This window comes from Adiantum capillus-veneris, chromosome 20 (genome assembly GCF_014529385.1).
Source record: "Adiantum capillus-veneris isolate H3 chromosome 20, ASM1452938v2, whole genome shotgun sequence".
Lineage (NCBI taxonomy): Eukaryota > Viridiplantae > Streptophyta > Polypodiopsida > Polypodiales > Pteridaceae > Adiantum > Adiantum capillus-veneris.
Window position 1 is genome coordinate 73953376 of NC_140950.1, and position 19470 is coordinate 73972845.

General features: G+C 42.0%; 2 pseudogenes; one reads left to right on the forward strand and one right to left on the reverse strand.

Annotated features, from left to right (window-relative positions):
* Positions 1-209: 209 nt before the first annotated feature.
* LOC147432747 (eukaryotic translation initiation factor 3 subunit K-like) lies at positions 210-11515 on the reverse strand (annotated as a pseudogene).
* A 4418-nt stretch (positions 11516-15933) lies between these two features.
* On the forward strand, positions 15934-16500 carry LOC147432748 (large ribosomal subunit protein eL18 pseudogene; annotated as a pseudogene).
* The last annotated feature ends 2970 nt before the right edge of the window (positions 16501-19470 follow it).

Consider the following 19470-nt stretch of genomic DNA (forward strand, 5'->3'; position numbering starts at 1 on the left):
CTCTCCCACCTATTACTTTGGATGAGGTTGAGACAAGGGAAAGAGAGATTGATGATTCAAGTCGCATCATCACCAATCTCAGTGAGGATGTGGTTCACCCGAATAAGTCTCCACTTGTAGAGGGGTTGATCCTTGCATCACCTGTATCCCACTTGCATACCTTCATTCATGGAAACTTCAGTATCTTCAAAGACCCAATCAACTTCATCTTAAAAGAACACTTGGTCCAAAAGGTCTATACACATAGCATCATCTGTGATATCCATAGGCACGTCCAACTTCTCCTCCCCTTGGTCAACACCCAACACATCATGAGCATAAAGAATATGCCCAACCCCCTTGATTTCTTCCTCCTCCTGTGAACTTGGTAGACTAGCTTGGCTTTTCATAAGTGCAACTTTTCCCTTCACTGCATAACTTCGAACCATTTGCACTGCAACACCACTTACCACTATTACTCCCATCAGCATGGTCACCAACATAGCATTGCATGCTCTTTTTAATAGCATATCCTCCTTGACAAGATTTGGCACTTCAAACTGTTCTTTTTAGACATTGACTATCACTATATCATTCGCTAAACAACAAGGCATCTTTACCTTTACCAGCACCGATTCATCAGAAATGATATCCTTGCCATAGGATGTGGACTCATCCGCTCTTTCCTCCTCGCTTGTCTGTAAAAAACTTGAACCGGTCTCTTCATCTCCACAACATCATACACCCGCTCGATGTTAGCATCTTTACCCTCTTGCTGCTTTATAAATGATTGACAATCACCACAACTTTGCACACTTTTTTCATCTGTTTCCGAACCCTCGGTATCTACAATTGAAATGCACTCTACTATCTTTTCATTCAAAGTACCCTCTATTCAAACCCTCTACAAGAACAAGATTTACCTCTTCAATCTCCTCTAGAAACCCGACATCTACTAGCTCTTATGCACAGTGGTTCTCTTGAACAAGGGGATTATCTTATTTGACAATGTAACGGAATTGGACTTGCAACATTGAGAGTATCAAAACTAAGATGGTCATAGTGAGAATTTCTTAAGATAATTCCTCACAAGCATAAGAAGAATACTTGATTACTGATAAAAACATAACCCTTATACCTAGTTAGCTTGGCATGAACAATACTTGTAAAAGAGAGAGAGAATTAGAGAAACTGGCAACTTTGGAGGACCGGATTTACTTGGAGCCTCCCCCCCCTCCAAAAGGCTTTTGTATTATAGATTCTCCCGTAAAGAGAGACTTGTCTTTGAGTTTCTTAATACCTAGTTGATGCAATGAAGATGGAAAGCTTCATGTATTGAAACTACACCCGTAAATTTTGCAAAAACATCAACTTGTCCCCAGCATCAGTCCCAAGACCTCAAACACCTTCAAAGGTGGAGAGGGCTAGCATGGAATGAGGGTAGCGAAGAGGAAGAAGAAGTATTCTTACGAGAAAGAAATACTTCCTTCACCATAGATCACTCTTATAGCTTAGCTTAGCATACTAATATAGATGGTAGAGAAAATGAGCATGCCATGGAAGCTTCACTCTTGGTTGGATTTGCATTCCATATCCAAGAGGTGCTGGCGTAGTGTCTCTACTTCTCAAACTTGGAAAAGGAGATGGAGTTGTCTATCCAACACACAGTCGGAGAGTGTGTGTGTGTGCCTTGTGGATTATATAAAAGAGAGAGAGTTCTTATTTATTTTTTGGTAGCCTCTTCAACAAGTGCCCTCCTTCTTCCCTTTAAGAGAAAGACCTAAACTTTTTTAATTGTAGCATTTGGACAAATGTCCTCCCTTTCCATTTCTAAGAGAAAGACCTTAACTTTTAAGATTGTAGCATTTGGAGAAATTTCCACAGAGAGAGAGAGAGAGAGAGAGAGAGAGAGAGAGAGAGAGAGAGAGAGAGAGAGAGAGAGAGAGACGTGAGATGTAGGTGATAAAAACCCCTTGGGATGTGAAGGAAACTTGATTCAAAGAAATATTTACAGAAAAGCTTAGCTATGGCGAGATGGAGACCATGGTAATAGAAAGAGATATTGAGAGATAGAGAGCCTATAGTGCGTTCTTTAGAGGAAATCCCATATACACGGAGTTTCTACTCTTGTGTGTGGTGACCGTTGAAGTCAGGGTGTGTGCACAACTTTCTTCTCATAGTGCTAACGTCCAAAGCCCAAGTTCTCAAGTGCCACCCCAAAATGCCACACCACTCCTAGAGTGCTTTCTCAGAATGCTTCCTCTTGATAGTAACCTCTCAGTGCCCTTTTATAGGTGTAGGATGCATTAGTTAAGGATACTCTGATTAGGTTAGGTCCCTAATCAGAAGAGATAAAGCAAGGAGTTGGGTCCCAGATGGTTGACCCTTGCTTTGTCTTAGGAGAATTTTCTTTGAATGATATCTCCTACGTGGGCCTTTGTGACAATCACCTAGAGAGAGATGTCAATATACAATGGGTTTTAATACAATATTTTTGGCTTGAGAACGGGGAAAATAGATTACCCTATGGATATTTACTATGGAGATGTGTCATTAGCGAGATGCGGGTGAATCACAAACTTTACTGGTGCGTCGATGTAGTGCGTTTTGGGGCTGGTCGGAGCATGCCTTCGGTGTCATTTGTTGATTTAGTGTTGATATCGTGTGATTTGGCCGTCCTTCTTTGTGGATGTCGAGCTTCATTGTTTTTTTCTTGTGAGTGCGTATGGCATGCTGTGTTGTTTTATTGTGTGCGTACACATGTGCTCGTGAGTGCATAAATGTGTGTGTAGGCCATGTGTTTATAGTATATGGGGTTGTGTGTGTGTGTGTGTGTGTCGGCTAGAGTAGGTGTGTGGGAATGAGAGAAAGAGAGAGATTTTTTTTAAAATTTATATTTTACGTGCTTGGCTAACTACACAAAGAGCATGAGTGAGAGTGTGAGAGAGCGCGTGGTGGGGAGAGGATTGAGGACAGGGTGAGGGATTAGTGTGTGTGTGTGTGCTGAGAGAGAGAGAGAGAGAGAGAGAGAGAGAGAGAGAGAGAGAGAGAGAGAGAGAGAGAGAGAGAGAGAGAGAGAGAGAGAGAGAGAGATCATACTGTTGCACCCTGCATGACGGGCTGAACGAGGGCGGGAGAGAGAGAGGGCAGGAGTGAGATATGGGGAGAGAGGGTGAGGCTAAGGGGGTGAGTGGGTGAGGAATGGGGTATGTGTGTGTGTGTGTGTGTTTGTGTATGGGTGTGTGTGTGGGTGAGAATGAGAGAGAGAGAGAGAGAGAGAGAGAGAGAGAGTTTATTTTCTTGCGCTCTACAGGCTGCCTAGAGAGACAGGAAACCAGAGGGGGAGAGAGTCAACGGGGGTGGGGAAGAGAGATGGGGAGTAGCGAGTGGGTGTGAGTGTAGGCATGTGTGGTGGGGGGTTAAGAGAGAGAGTTTATAGACTGCACTGGTTTAGCCGACCACCAAGAACAAAAGAGAGAGAGTGAGAGGCATAGGTGAGGAGAGAGAGGGTGAGCAGCAGAGTGAGTTGGAAGTGAGTGTGTGATGAGGAGAGGGGGTGAGTGGGTGATGGGGGGTGATGATGTAGCGGCCCGCCTTGGTTGACAAACAAGAGGGCGAGAGAGAGTATCTTGCTGAGGACGGGAGAGTGTGGATGAGAGGGGAGAAATGATGAAGGAAGGTGTGTGTGTGTGAATAATAAAAGAGAGAGCGGGAGACTCTTGTCCCAAGAATGGTAGCCCACCTTGGGTTGAGAAACAAGATAAAAAAAACATGTTTTATGCACCCTATGGGCTTGGTGACACAGGAACGAGAGAGAGAGAGAGAGAGAGAGAGAGAGAGAGAGAGAGAGAGAGAGAGAGAGAGAGAGAGAGAGAGAGAGAGAGAGAGAGAGAGAGAGAGAGAGAGAGAGAGAGAGAGAGAGGTGGAGCCACGCAAGAGAGAGAGAGATTATCCTCTGGTGATAATAGAGGGGAGATGGAGAGAGTGTGGCGAAGCTGAGAGGCAGGCCCCCGCTGTGGGCGCATGCATGGGAGGGAAGAGGGTGGCGGGGTGGCACGTTAAAACATTCTTTTTTTTCGTTAAATATTAGGCTCCCCCCCGAGTGGGGTTGATTCTCACGGCCACTGTTTCAGAAGCCAGACATCATTAGCCCCCTTCGGGCTAGAGGCATTCATGATTCTAGCTCTGCTTCTCATTCTCTAGCAGTGGAGTTGGAGGGTTCTCCCTCCTCTGGAATATCTAGCATGAACTCTGGATCAAATCATAAGAAGTACCTTTTGAGCCTCCATCCATTGACTCTGGTCTTGTGAATTCGCCCATCTGCTTCCATCAATTTGTAGTTGCTGTTGGCGTATCGCTTTTTGAAACTGAGTGGCCCTTCCCATCTGGGCTGAAACTTCTTATCTTTCCTAGTGTCAAATTTTTTGTCATGCCTCAACACTACCATGCCTTTATTCAGACCCTTTTCTTAAAGCCCTTGATTGAATGATAGTTGGCGTTGCTCTGCTTGTGCTGCATACTGATTTATCGCATCTTCCCTATCTAACAGAAGCCTTGCTAGATCCAAGGTGTGGTTGCGGAGATGGGCAGTTGGGCGCTGTAACTGGCTAACCATAACTCGGAAGATAGCTATCTGTACCTCAATGGGTAGAATGGCCTCTTTCCCATATACCAGATGAAAAGGGGTGAAACCTAGTGATGTTCGGAATGTTGTGCGGTAGGCCCAAAGAGTGGCCATGGTTATTCACCTGCTTTGTGCTGATCTTACAGATCATGTCGTTTACCTTTCCAAGTAGACCATTGCCCTGTGGATAGTAGGGAGTGGAGTGTCGTCGTGTGATGCCTAGATTTTTCATCAATTTTCCCACCAAATTGCCTCTAAAACCTGACCCTCTATCATATATTATCTCTAGAGAAGTACCAAAGCGGCAAAAAATGTGCTCAAATATGAACTTTGTGACTACTTGGGTTGTAATGCCTATGGTGGCTGCTGCTTCTGCCCATTGGGTCATGTAGTCTACACCAATGAGAATGTAGAGTTTACCTGATTGGGCCCTTGGTAAAGGACAGATTGCATCTACTCCCCACTTCTCAAACGGGCCATATGAGATGATAGGAGTTTGTGGCTCATAGGTTAGTGTACGATCACTGGACACTTGACAAGCTTTGCATATTTTACACCAATGATGCACATCCCTGTTTAGACTAGGCCACAAGAATCTTGCATGTAGAATCTTCCTACTGGTAATATCTAGAGCAAAATGGCCACCGTAGACACCATCATGGGAACTTGAGATTACCCCCGTGATCTCACTAGAGATTGGCACTCGCCTGAGAATCTGGTCTTTGCCCTTGCAATATAGGTGGTATCTTGTTGCCTTTCTAACAAGACATTGTTTTTTACCTTTGGTATACCCTTCAGGACATTCTCCTGTATCTAAGAAGCTGATGATATCAGGCATAGTATCGCTACCTTGAAAGAGGAGTAGTTTCAGTTTGATTGTTCCTATGGGAACATATTGTATTATTTCCTTGGCTAGAGCACATGCCTCTTGATTTTCTACCCTACGAACATGAAATAATTGCACTGCTTCAAACTTTGTTAAAAGATCCTTAACTTGGCGTAATTGGCCAAGTAAAACCTGATTTTTACAAATCCAAGTTCCATTTATCTGCTTTATCAAAAGCATAGCGTCATCAAATACATTTAGAAGTTGAATCCCTTGGAAAAAACATTGTTCTAATCCAAGAATTAGAGCCTTGTACTCTGCTTTGTTGTTGGAGTGGGAGTATAGCAGCTGCCCAATAGAGAATACCTTTTCCTTTTTCTCATTGAAAATGATGACGGCAGTTGCAAACTGGTCCACTGTTCTTTTGTATGCTCCATCAAAGAAAAGAGAATGAGCTCTTTCTAGCTAGGAATTTCTACCATTGGTGTCACTTCTTTACCTTCTGTGTTGACGTTTAGCTTCTTCTCATAGTAACAATGAGTAAGAATACCTGCTAAACTAGCCCTAGTGGAGTTTTCTACCTGCATGGTGTAATCAAACTCTTGTAATCTAACAAGCCACTTAGAGATTCTAGGTGAGACATCCATGTATTGTATCACATATGGAAAGACCTCTTCCATTGTTAGAATTACAAAGGTCCTAGGCAATAGATAAGAGTGTAACTTTGTAGTGGCAAACATCAATGCAAGCACCATGTGCTCTACCGTGGTGAATCCTTTTTTTGATGGGTTCATGACACGACTAGAGAAGTAGATAGGACGCATGAAAGAGGTTTGGGGTCCTGTTGCATTAGTACGGCTCCAAGTGTATCACTTCCTACCCTGGGGTTAACATAAAATGGCTCGTCCCATCTAGGGGGTGCAATGGTGGGAAGTGTAGCCAGGATCTATTTCACTTTGGTAAATTGTTGCTCATTTTCTTCACTCCATAGGAAGAAATCTTTATGGCTGACTTGTTGTAGAGGGAGAACCACCTGAGAGAGAAAGTGAATGAACCTACTCAAATACCTTACCTTCTAAAGAAAAGAGAAAAACTGCTTAGCTGTGGTGGGTGATGACAAAGATACCAAAGCTTGAATCTTGCTAGGGTCAGCCTCAATTCCTTTTGCTGACATTTCATGGCAAGAAGAGTGACCTTGCTTTCACCAGTCTGACACTTATCAACGTTAAGCTAGCCACCTAAGGTTTGCAGCCTAGCCAGGACATCATAGACCTTGCTCAAATGGAGGGAGAGAGAACTGTAGATGCAAAAATTATCTATGAAAACTCGTACTGACTTACTAAAGTATGACTAGAATACAAAAGTTACATAGCGTTGGAATGTGGCCGGAGCATTGGTGAGACCAAAAGGCATCACCTTGTAAGAAAAACATCCCCATGGTGTTATGAAATTGTTCTACAATGGTAATCTGAAAGTAGCCTGAGTAGCCATCACATATTGTGTAGCGCTCATGACCTAGTACCTCATTGAGAATTTCATCTTGGAATGGGAGGGGAAAGTGATCCCTCTTCATTGCTGCGTTGTCAGGTTTGTAGTCTACACAAACTATCCACTTACCATTCTTCTTTGGTGTGACTACCACTGGAGAGACCCACTCTGAGTCCTCGGTGAGGTAAATGAAACCTACCTATAGCAAATTCCCTACCTCTTTGAGCAATGACTCTTGTTGAATTACCCCAAGCCTTCTGAGCTTTTGCACTACAGACTTACTTCCTTCCTTGAGTATAATGCGGTGTTATACCACTATGATGCCTATGATCTCGTCATAACCATCAATGAGCAATGTGATGAAGTTACTGTTTGAGGACAGATCAAACGAGTGCCCAATTGGCCGGAAACGTAGCCGGACATCACATTTGTAGTCTATTATTTTGCCGAGCTAGTGTAGTGATACTCTATGTAAATCCTAATTCCAGAGTAGTAGGTCAATTCCATGAGTTGTAATTCTCTCATGACAATTGTAAAGGTCCATGTGAACCGGCCACTGGCCATTTATAATGCCCTAGGTATAAAAGTCAATAACTTTAATGTGGAAGGGAGGTTTATCTTTAGAGGAAGAAGGGAGCTCAAAAAACGTACGCTCAAGCTACGAGCTGCTCCAACCTTGTAATCATCGCAGTTAATGAATGGGTAATCAGTTTTTAAATCCGAAATTGCAAAAGTGTTCCTCTCTCTTTGCTCTTTAAATAAAGTGCAAGCATTGTCAGTTTTGCTGTGGTTCGCGACAACGTGTCTGTGAGCTATAATTGCAGATTTGAGTGCTTAAATCATTGTTTTTAGTTATTTTGACCATAGGAGAGCGTTCTTAGACCATAGGGCGACCTTTCTGGATTGATCTGTTGCAGTTTTCAAGACATTTTTCATGATGGATCATGATTTTGGTACCTTGTCAGATTGCGACTAGACTTGCTAGGATAGTGCCCCTAGGTGTCCTAGACCTCCTCCTCAAGTTTCGTTGCATTTCGAGTCTGTTTGAGTGTCGAAATGGCGTGATGACCTAGAGCTGTGAGAAAGGACATAGACAGATTTCCTTGATCATTGAGTGTTGGTTTTCTTGTAGAGTTGTTGTGTTTGCTTGTTAAGGTTCACTTCGTGAGATTGACGATCTCATAGAGTCTCCATGCCCCCATCCAAGTCACTTTCCCTGAGTATTGACATTATGTTAGTGCCAGAAAGCTATACTACAGACGTCCGCCGCGGCAACCCGCTAACATTGGCACCATTGCCCGGGATATGATCCTTAGATGGTTAGTGACCTAGTGCTTTTTTAGAGCATTATTTTTCTAAGATTTTTATCTCCATTCCATTTACACCTTAGCAGTGAAGCAGCTAAACACAGGGTTTAGTGCTTCAAAGAGTCTAGAAGTCGAGGAATTGCTAGATCTATTCTTGAGAAGTAAAGAGGGCTGTGAGTGAGATAGCCAAAAGTATTTCATTCTTTGATTTTTTCATTACTTTCAGAGTACTGTTTTGTTTTTTGTTTTGACTTTATTTTGTACCATTTCATTTGTTTTTGTTTCATGTTTCATTTCAGTATTTAGGAGTAGGGTAATTAGAACCTACCACCATCAAATTTGGGCTGAAAGATCGAAGAAAAAAAGGGTGAAAACCATATTTTGACTGAAATGACCATAACTCTGGAATTATGAAAATTGGATGGTAGAGAGGTCAAAAGTGATCCAAATTTGAAAATTTGTGGATCAAAGGCATCAACAGACTCTCTAGAAGCAATCTGAGAAGTTTGGCCAGATTCTGTGGAGGAACATGGATCACGATCCATGTACCCTAGAGACCATTTTTTGTGAAAAGTTACCAGTTACAATGAGCATCAGTGGGATACTACTTTGATCAAATTTTCTTGAAAGAAAAACTCAAAAATCACATCAAAATTGGTTGTTAGGGCAAAAATAGCCAATACAAAGATTCAGACACAAAATTGGGCAAATCTTGAGATTTTGGGATCCAAATTCAAAAAGGGGTGAGATTTGTCTTCTATAGGGCATAGAGAACCAACATAACAAAATTCATGAAAAAATGTTGTCAAACATGGATCGTGATCCATGTACCTTTTTGGCATTTGGGGCTAATATTTGACAAGTACATTCCTGATAACTAGTGGAATAACTTTGCCAAAAGGGAGCATGTCAAATAGCCAAATACAGAAACTAGTGAAAAACCGCAGGACAGACAAAAAAACTTTCTTTTGAATGGCAAAAACTAGTCCAAATACAAAACTTTTGATACCATAGCATCTAGTAAACATGTTGATTCTGACGGTACCAAGAAATGTCAATTTGGCTTCCAAACATGGATAGCGATCCATGTACCTCATGAAAAATTTTTGAAATTTTTAAAGCTGAGATTTGAGCAGTAGGTAGCTAAGAGGAATCTCAAAGCTCGAGCGAGATTTTTCGAGCAATCCCTAAAACGAGCGAGATAGGGGAAGACACATATACGAAACAAAAACCAAACATGATTTATTCAGTGACTTTAAGCACAACAAAAAATTAATTCAAGATTGCACCTATTTTTAATGGTAAATCAACCACAAATTTTTGACCGAGAAAACCCTTCGAACAAGGTTTTTGTAGAGTGTTTTCTTTGATGGGCTAGAACACTTCAAACCATCACAATGGCATGTTGATATTCCTCTCCTTGGAAATCGTTGCCCTCAAAATATTGGAAGCTCATTGCAATCTGCTACCGTCATTGATCCTTGCTGGATATAAATCTCATATTCCTACCTCCTTACATGCAGGACCTCATAGATTTTGTTAACAATTTGGGTGTTTACTATACATTAAGCATCACATATGACACATTGGTGTGTGTGTATACCATCGTTGCAATATGTCATAGTTCCATTGCTTCCATAAAAAGGGTGATGAAAAACTATTCCCCAATTTCAGCCCCCCAATCAAAGGGTTCAACCACGAGCTTTACACTAAAAAGGTAAGGTTTTTGCCACTGAAACAAATCTCATGAATAAGGAGAGTTTGGGAGCTCTTCACTTCTTCTTCTTCTCCTCTATCTCACTCTACCTCAAGTTATTATGGGTTGATGTAGGATACCATATTATGCATTTTTAAGTTACTCTAGAGAAAATTGTGGGAACTTGAAAATAATTCTATAATTGAAATGAGGTCATTCTTTTGAGAACTCAACATCATGGTATATATTAAAGTATGGTCAAACCATCATATGAAGTCTACCATCGAGGGGGTGGGAAAGTTAGTGGTGTTGCCAAAGACGGTGGTGACAAAGGTGTCAAGGGAGGCGGTAATGGTGGGGGATTATAAGGAGTGCTTCGATAAAAGAGTATGCAAGGTGGATAAAGTTATGAACAATTTTCTTAGGACAAATTCTCCCCATGCAATGGCGGCACCGTCTCTCGGGGGGGGGGGGGGGGGGGGGGGGGGGGAAGGGGAGGAGTTGTAGCAGCATACCTTGCCGTCTCTGCTTGAGGCTCTTCACGATGTTGCTGTTGTCGACAAATTAATTATATTTTGTCTACTTGAGGCTCTTCACACTGTTGTTGTTGTCGAAAAATTAATTATCTTTTATCTTGCAACTGCTATTTTTATTACAAGCATGGCTCCAAAGGGACGCTGAAAAGCAACATCTTATAATAGCTTCAAAAATCCTAAAAGTTGTGTACAACGTTTCATAGGCACCATGCATATATCACTCCCTGCAAGCAGGCAGTGCCAACAAACTACCTTCAATTGTTTTGAAATGAGGCTAGAAACATTGAGCATGGCAATATAATTAGGAGCACAATGCAACCCAATGACAAGAATAGCATTTCTCCAAGTGATGTTTCTAGAAGAAACCACAGTGAAGCCTTACTTTCGAGCTCTTTAAAAATGCCTTGAGTCAGGATGGGAAAGAGCTTGGATACATGTTCTAATGGAATGCTCTCCACAATGCTCTTCTTCAACTCTGGATAGTTATCCTCATTGGGAGGGAGGACAACAAGTTGTCCTCCACCAAAAAGCTTTTCTACAGAGCTTACTAGCAATTTGCTACTCCAAAAACTTGTCTAGCGATAAACCTTCCATATTTATGGGCTCTAGTAAGAAAGAGAGAGAACATGCAAAGCAAATCCTTGTATTGCTTGCTCGAACCCTGGAACACCCTCCAAAATATGGCAATTTCTAGCAGCCTCATCCCATTAAAACTCCCTGAATCTGGCTGTCTCCAAATGGCTATCAAGAACGGATCCTCCATTTGAAGCTTTTCAGGTATCATAAACATGCAAAGATTGAAGTCTGGTGCAAGAAGCGCCATCAATGCCTTCTTGCCACAATTTGGATATTCATTCGAGACAATTCAGAGTGATAAAGCCACAATAGGCACAGGTTTGCATCCAAACTGTAAGTCTGCATGTTAACCTGCTCCGATAAATACGCCTCAAGGTCCGGAAGGATGTCTAGATTGTAGGGATTGACTGCCAAAATTTGTTCCATAGTGTACTGAGGAGTAACCTCCTTCTCAGGTGTCGCTGTTACCTGATCCCGCTGCATTGTCAAGAGCGCTTCTCTCTCGCAACATCGGAGCCTCTCTCTCTCTCTCTCTCTCTCTCTCTCTCTCTCTCTCTCTCTCTCTCTCTCTCTCTCACACACACACACACACACACACACACACACACACACACACACACACACACATACACACAGAGTTTTAAAAAAAATCTGTCTAAAAGAGCGCGTGTCAGCTCTCTCTCTCTCACAGAGTTAAAAAAAAAAATTGTCTGAAAGAGCGCGCGCCGACGCACGCTCTTTCAGATAGTTTTTTTTTTTTAAACACTGTGTGTGTGTGTGTGTGTGTGTGTGTGTGTGTGTGTGTGAGAGAGAGAGAGAGAGAGAGAGAGAGAGAGAGAGAGAGAGAGAGAGAGAGAGAGAGAGAGAGAGAGAGAGAGATAGATAGATAGATAGATAGTTCTATTATCGTCCTGGGAGGTCAAATATGACCTATGGGACCAAATGAACATGTCACGTGGTGTGAGTGGAGTTCATAAGTGACTCTCGATGCTCAAAAATGGCTGAAATGAGCGTCGCAATAGAGAGTCCACATCGTGGTTGGGAGAGGAAGGTATGTAGGGAGAGCTCATGGCTGAATATATGGGGAAAAGAGGACCTAATGTGGTCAAGAGCTGAGCACTCAAGTAGTGTGTGGTACTCACTCTCTCGCACTTGACGAGGGCATAAGGTGCAAAGTCGATGACACTCCTCGCCAGTGCCCCAACGTCCTGTCTCGCAGCGTAGAGAATGGGAGCTAAGACGAATGGAGGCAATGGTGCGGATCGCACTCAACGGGATGGGCTCAAGGATGTAGGAATGGGTTCGGTTACCTCGTTCCGAGAAGAAGAGAGACTTGTAGTTTGGGGCAACGTGTGTGGTGTAATGGCTGAAGCGAGAACCTCCAGATTTCTCCCAAGCCATGATACATTGGCGTTGTAAGAAGGCCTCATTAACTTGGGAGTCGATCGACGCATCCTTGACCAAGTGACATGCATCCCATCTTCCAAACCATTTCTTGATATCAAGCATCCACCCCGAACTTAGTATTTTGCTCTTGCATGTCTTTTGAACCTTTTGACTTGCTTCATATGCGATTCTAGGAAGTCGATGCAAAGGGCTACGTTGTGTCTTACGCATGTACTCCACAACCCTTTCCATGCCCAAGACCTCAATGGGAAGCGATCCGGACTCAAGAAGTAAGAGCATGTAGGGTGTTTGTGTCTTGACTTGGAGAAAGTTGGTGAGAAAACGCTTTTGGACATTCTCAAACTCTTTCCAAGTAGACTTCCCGATGCTTCCACCCCACACCTCCACTCCATAAAGAAGCACCGGTGTCACCAATGTGTCAAAGAGGTACTTTTTGAGAGCCCAACACTTGATCTCTCCTGCATTGCACATGTTCTCAAATGCATAATAAGCCCTCTTTCCGGCTTCCAAGCGACGCATTGCACAATCCTTCCATTTATGATTGGATGGAACCTCAAGGCCAAGGTACTTGAAGTGATCTACCACTTCAAGTTTCTCATTGTTGTATACAATGCATGGATTTTCGTCATTGAGGGTCTTTACAAGCATAACCTTGGTTTTGGATCCATTCACGATCAGCCCGCTATGTAGGCAAAAGCGTTCCAAGACACTCATAAGCTTTTGTGCATCTTCTAAGGTATGTGCCAAGAGCACTACATCATCGGCATAAAGCAAAAGCATGATCACCGCATTTCCAATCTTAACCTCTTCTATGCCTTCTTGCTGCATAAAATCAAGAACCATGTATTCCAATTCATCAATGAGTAGCCCAAAGAGGGTTGGGGAAAGTGGGCATCCTTGTTTGACACCAATAGTGCTTGCAAAAAATTCTGAAATTCCATCTCCCATACGTAATCGACATATCACTTTTTGGTAGATGCGAAAGACTGCATGTATAAATTCTCTCGGCACTTGAAGGCTTTGCATACGTCTCCAAAGATTTCCTCGCGGTACCATGTCAAAAGCTTTCTTGAAATCCACAAAGCAACAATACAACTTTTTTCCTTTCAATCGAGACGCTTCCATAAGAACTCGAAGAGTGACAAGGTGATCAATAGTGCTATGATGCTTTCGAAAACCTGCTTGGCCAAGCGCACGTTGGCCATTCTTTTCAGCCCATTCACTTATCTTCATCTCCATGATACATCCAAATAACTTTGCCATCAAAGAACCAACCATTATAGTGCGATAGTTGTTCACATTGTTTACATCTCCTCCTTTGTGCAAAGGTTTGATCCAATTTGCACTCCAATCATGAGGCATGCCATACTGAAGTGCAAGGTTAAACATATCGCATATCCAATATCGTGTTTTCTTGCTTGTCCATTTAATCATTTCAGCCTTGACACCTTGAAGGTCACCTGCCTTGCGAGTAGCAAGTTTCTCAAGCGCGCGGCATACATCTTTAATGGTAAAGAAGGGAGACATAAATGGAAGGGAGCTACAACCCTCCATCTTATCAACATTGGGTTGCTCATAGAGGTTCTTACAATGCATATACATATCCTCAAGAGTCAAGTCACCAAAGCTCTCAACGCGCTTGCCTTTTAGATTTTGCCAAAACTTGCCACATGCATGTGCTTTCTCTTGTGCTAAAAGAAGTTGTTTTTCGACTTCCCACCTTCTCCTCTTCTTTTGAACAAGTGCTTTGTATGTGTGTGAACATTCCAAGTAAACTTCCTTGTCTTTGATTGCATCCAATCTTAGCAAGTGTTTTCGGGCTTGACTACATTCCATGTCAAACCATTTCTTCTTGGTGCTACCCTTCTTAGACCTTTTGCAAGACATGTGTTTCGCCGAAAAGCATTCCTTCGCAAAAGAGAAAATTACTTCTTTGAAAACTTTCCACTTGCATTCTAATGTTGGGCTCCCTTGATGCTCTATCATGCTTAACATTTGGTCCACCATATCAGCATATATAAGTGCTCGTTTGAAGTCTAGACGTAAGTACAAATGATTCACATCATGATTGGAGGCTACATGCTCGGGCCGTTTACCACACTTGAGGTCAATACATAACATCCTATGATCCGATTCCGGATTCCATTCACCAAGTGTAAAGCTTTGTATGCATTCTAGAGTGGCTTCTGAGAACAACATATAGTCAATCACGCTAGCACCATTGTGCTTTCTACATGTAAAGTCATTGGTGCCTTGCCATAGAGATACACCATTTGCAATGAGCATTCCGGTACTATTGCACATATGTAGAAGTGACTTTCCATAGTGATCCACTTCTTTTGCATCATTAGAACTTCGATTATACATGTATGAGTCATCCACTCTTCTTGATACATGCGGCATGTCGACTTGTTGTGTGTCGTGTTGTAACATATTTGTGCGAGCATTCATGTCTCCAAAAACAATGACTTCACCTTGATCCTTGTAATAAGCAATGTCTTCCTCTAGTTCAACAAAGGGCTGATCTCTATCCATATTCAAGCGAGCATAAAAGTTGGAGTCATAGTGAGGAATGTAGCAGCCGGCCACAAACATGACTTGACCATTTGGTGGGCTGATTTTCAGCCATAAGTAGCGTTTATACTTATCTTCTTTGACAATGGAAACATCTTTCAAACCCTTTTTGGTCATACATGCTATGCCTCCTTGGCCTCTTCGTTGCTTTGCATTTTTGGCCCACATCAAAGAATGTACATCGTATTTGTCAAATCCAAGAATTCGTTGCGCATCATGCTCCCATGTTTCGACAAGAAGTATCACATCGGAGTCGTTGGTAAGCTCATCAATGCCAATTCCCGCATTCCATGGATACCCGTTACAATTCCAAAAGCTTATTCGCAAGCGTGAGTTGGTCTCATAGATCATGTGTCCCTATTTGTTGGGTGGACTTGCATCCTCCTCAAGTGCCTTTTCTTCTTGAGATGATACCTTAACCTTCTTGCTTCTTTCCTCGTATGCTTTGCGACGTACATTTTGTTGCATAAGAGTGCGATCCTCATATACATTACAACCCGTTCCTTTGAGGTAGATCCAACCATTGTCAAGGATGATCTTTCTCTTTACCTCATCAGCCATGGTACATACAATAGGTCTTTCTCCCGAGCGAGGGACTCCTTGTTTTCCAACTCGATGTGCACCATAAGCCATGATTCCTGACATGCCAAAGTGTGTAGCAAAAAACTCTTCAATAGCAACCGCAAGAGATTGGGGTGTTTCCATGCTTTCCTCCTTGATTGGGGTGTTTCCATGCTTTCCTTCAATAGCAACCGCAAGAGAGAGAGAGAGAGAGAGAGAGAGAGAGAGAGAGAGAGAGAGAGAGAGAGAGAGAGAGAGAGAGAGAGAGAGAATACCGTTGGAGGAAGGATTCTAAGAGGGGTTGCGACAGACGGAGCACCTTGTCCTCGGCAGCGGTAGCAACAACAGCAGAAGTAGCCATGGGTATCCACTTGCCTGCTGGGGGACGCAATAAGAAGACAAAGCACACTGCTCCTAAGAGTGACAATGTCTATTTGAAGCTTATTGTCAAGCTCTACAGGTTTCTCGTTCAAAGGACAGATAGCCCGTTGAATGCTGTGTTTTTGAAGCGGCTGTTTATGAGCAGAACTTATAACAGGACGCCTCTATCTTTATCTCGTCTCATACGTTACATGAAGGGAAAGGAGGACGAGGTGTAATTGTGGGAACTGTGACGGACGATGTTAGGGTGTATGGAGTTCCAACATTGAAAGCCGCCATGTTGCACTTTACACAAGACTGCCCCAGCCTGGATCTTGACAGGTGGTGGAGAATGTTTCACATTTGACCAACTTGCTTTGAAGGTCCCAACTGGCTCAAATACTATTCTTGATCTGAGAGGTCCAAAGAACGCTCGCGATGCTGTGAAGCACTTTGGGAGAGCTCGAGGTGTACCGCATAGTCACACAAAGCCTTATGTTCGGTCCAAGGGTCGCAAGTTTGAGAGAGCTCGTGGTCAACTTAACAACAGTGGATACAGAGTTTAGTTTTGTAGCTTTTGGATACTTTTGCGCAGTATTTTATCAAACACAGTGCTTGTAGTTGGCTTGTTACTGAAACTTATCTCTAAGGTCTGCTAGCCCTCGTCATAATTGCGTTGATTGGGTACTTTGTGAGGTGTCTTTGTGCGAGCAATGGTGAGGTTTCAGTATGTGGCCCTTTGGAACTGACAAGCTGCTGTTGACTTCTAAATTGATTGCTGACAAAAAAAAATTTGGTTTAACAAATAAGTAATGCATGTAATCATCATGTATCATGATTCTATCAAAGCCGCCGCAACATCGACCATGGTCGGTGATTCAAGAGGAAGATGTAAGATAGCATGTGTGTATGCTATGGGTTTCTTGTTTGGAGGACCACCATTTATCAAGATTGAACTACTTTTTGCCTTTTGTGTAAGCAAAGATTGGTATCTAGTCCATTAATACTCAATACCCATCAAGACATGAGACGTCTTATTTTGTGACGTTTGTCTTGAATTAGAGTGATGGACTAATTTTTCCTTTTTCTAAAAGTGTGTGTGTGTGTGTGTGTGTGTGTGTGTGTGTGTGAGAGAGAGAGAGAGAGAGAGAGAGAGAGAGAGAGAGAGAGAGAGAGAGAGATCTAAGCCAATCTCCATTGTTCTTTTTTTGACAGAGAAATTGCATTTTGCGAGGTAGTGTTCACCAAGAACGTTTGTAGGGACCACTTTTAAAGAAAAACCATTTTTCCAAACATACATATTCCTTTCCTTGAATTTGCAAGGAGAAAGGTTAAGAAAATTAAGCTTATTTTTTGGGGCTTTACACTATTTTTCTCTATATTGGGGTGGAATTTCTCCTTTTCCCCTTAGCCTCAACTGGCCTACTACTCAATTCAACATACTGATAGGTTCATTATTATATCTATTGCAATCATGTTGAGATTCCAACGGGTGCAGCATTACCCACGCTATTTCTCGTGCCAACGTGCTATAGTAGACGACTCCACGCTATTCCTTTTGTCAATCCCATCCTTTCTCTTTGCAACATGCATCGTCCTTTTTTTCCCCAAAAATTGTTGGGACTTACTGGCAAGACGACATGGAAAAGACAATTGGTGTATAAATGGACTAATGAGGTGCAATAAATTGCTATCAAATTGATGAGTCTAGGATAAGAAAGGATGCACATTCTCTCAAGTATAAATGAAAATCAAGAACCAAAGTACTAGACACAGGAGCACTACAAATGACCTTACCAAAAAAAACTTACTATGACTTAAGCATTAAGTACAGGGCTAGAGCTCTTATTAGTCTATCAATCTTACTTTATGCTCAAACATGTGAAGCCCACGCAAGCCTAAGAGAGAAGATAATATTTTCATATATGTGTTTATTTTATTAACAGTAAACTTTGATCTTTTGGAGTTTAAGAGGTAGTCTATCCATTAATAACCCTTTTTGTTGTGGTGCATGAATATATAACAAATGATAAATATTTTGTTGACGATAAAATTTACTATGTCATGTACAAACACTTGCTCGGGTTTGTCCTTGCTCGGAAAAAATCGCTCGGTGCATGGTAACACTCGGTAGCTGAGACATAGACAAACACTTTTCCCAAAAGAACCAAATGCAAAAAAATTGTGAAAAGTGGTCCAAAGAGCCAAAAACAAAACATTCTCTAGACTGCCGTAACAGAATGTAGAAGTTAGTTTTGGTTGGGCAAAATTGATCCAAATTCAAACATTCTTGGTGAGCAGTCTACAAACATCATAAGCTATTAGCACACCAAAAATTCAGATCCAAAAGTGGTGGAACATGGATCGCGATCCATGTATCCTTGACAAATTTTTGGAAAAACTTTTGTCAAGCCTGTAGCACAGACCATTGTGAATAAAAGTCTCCAAAGGAGTTTTGTCAAAAAGGTCCAAAAAAGCCATCAAAAGTTCCATAAATTGTTCAAGGTGAAAACTCTAAAACAGACCTGTGAATTGACTTTTGCCTAACCTAAACAAGTCCAAATCATACAAAAACCATATAGCAGGAATCAAGAGACCAAGAACAAGCTGTGAGCCAAGTTTTAGTGCAATCTGACACATAGGTACATGGATCACAATCCATGTTCCTTCATCACAGTCTGATACAAAACTTGCACCATAGCTAGAGGACATCACAAGGAATCTAGTGGTTTGTTCAAAAGTGAAATTGGATATCAAAAACTTGTCTAAAAGCCCAAAACTACAAAGTACTATGAGCAAGTGCCAGAATTGACCTAATTTTCAAGCCAGAGGTTCATTTTCAAAAATTTCGGTACCATAGGACCTCCTAGTCATGCTCATTGTGATAATACAAAAAAAAATCAACTTGGGCTCCAAACATGGATCGCGATCCATGTACCCATAGTGGCAGCTTGACCTGAAACTTTCCAGATTAGTAGTGCTTACACAAAAAAATATATCCCCATGTCCAGTTTTGGAAAAAGTTGAGAAAATTTCGGTCAAAAGGGAGCAAAACACGTGACACACAGAAAACCACAGTGCAAACCTAGTATTGGGTATTTGACCTGTCAAAACAAGTCCAAATACAAAAATATTTGAGATTTAGCTTGTGGACATAGTAAGGAACAAACCCATAAGAGGAGAAGTCCAGATGTGGTTGAACATGGATCGCGATCCATGTACCTCCACCTCAAAATTTGATGAAAATTGGTATATAGCTTGCATATGACCTTGTCTACACACAATAAAAATTTGGAGAAAAAAATTTGACAGGGAACATGAAAAGCGATCCATGTACCTCTCAGCATAGTGGGGGTATCTGAATTGATGATCTTGTAAACATACTTGAGTATATCCAAAATCTCAAGTTTGAGCTAAAAGTACCTTTTAGAGACCAAGATACAAGACAAAGTTCCTATGTCCTGGTCCTCAGACCGTTTTGAGTGCTGTTTCAAGTGCAGTTCACTAAAAGTGCTCTAACTTTTGATAGACAACTC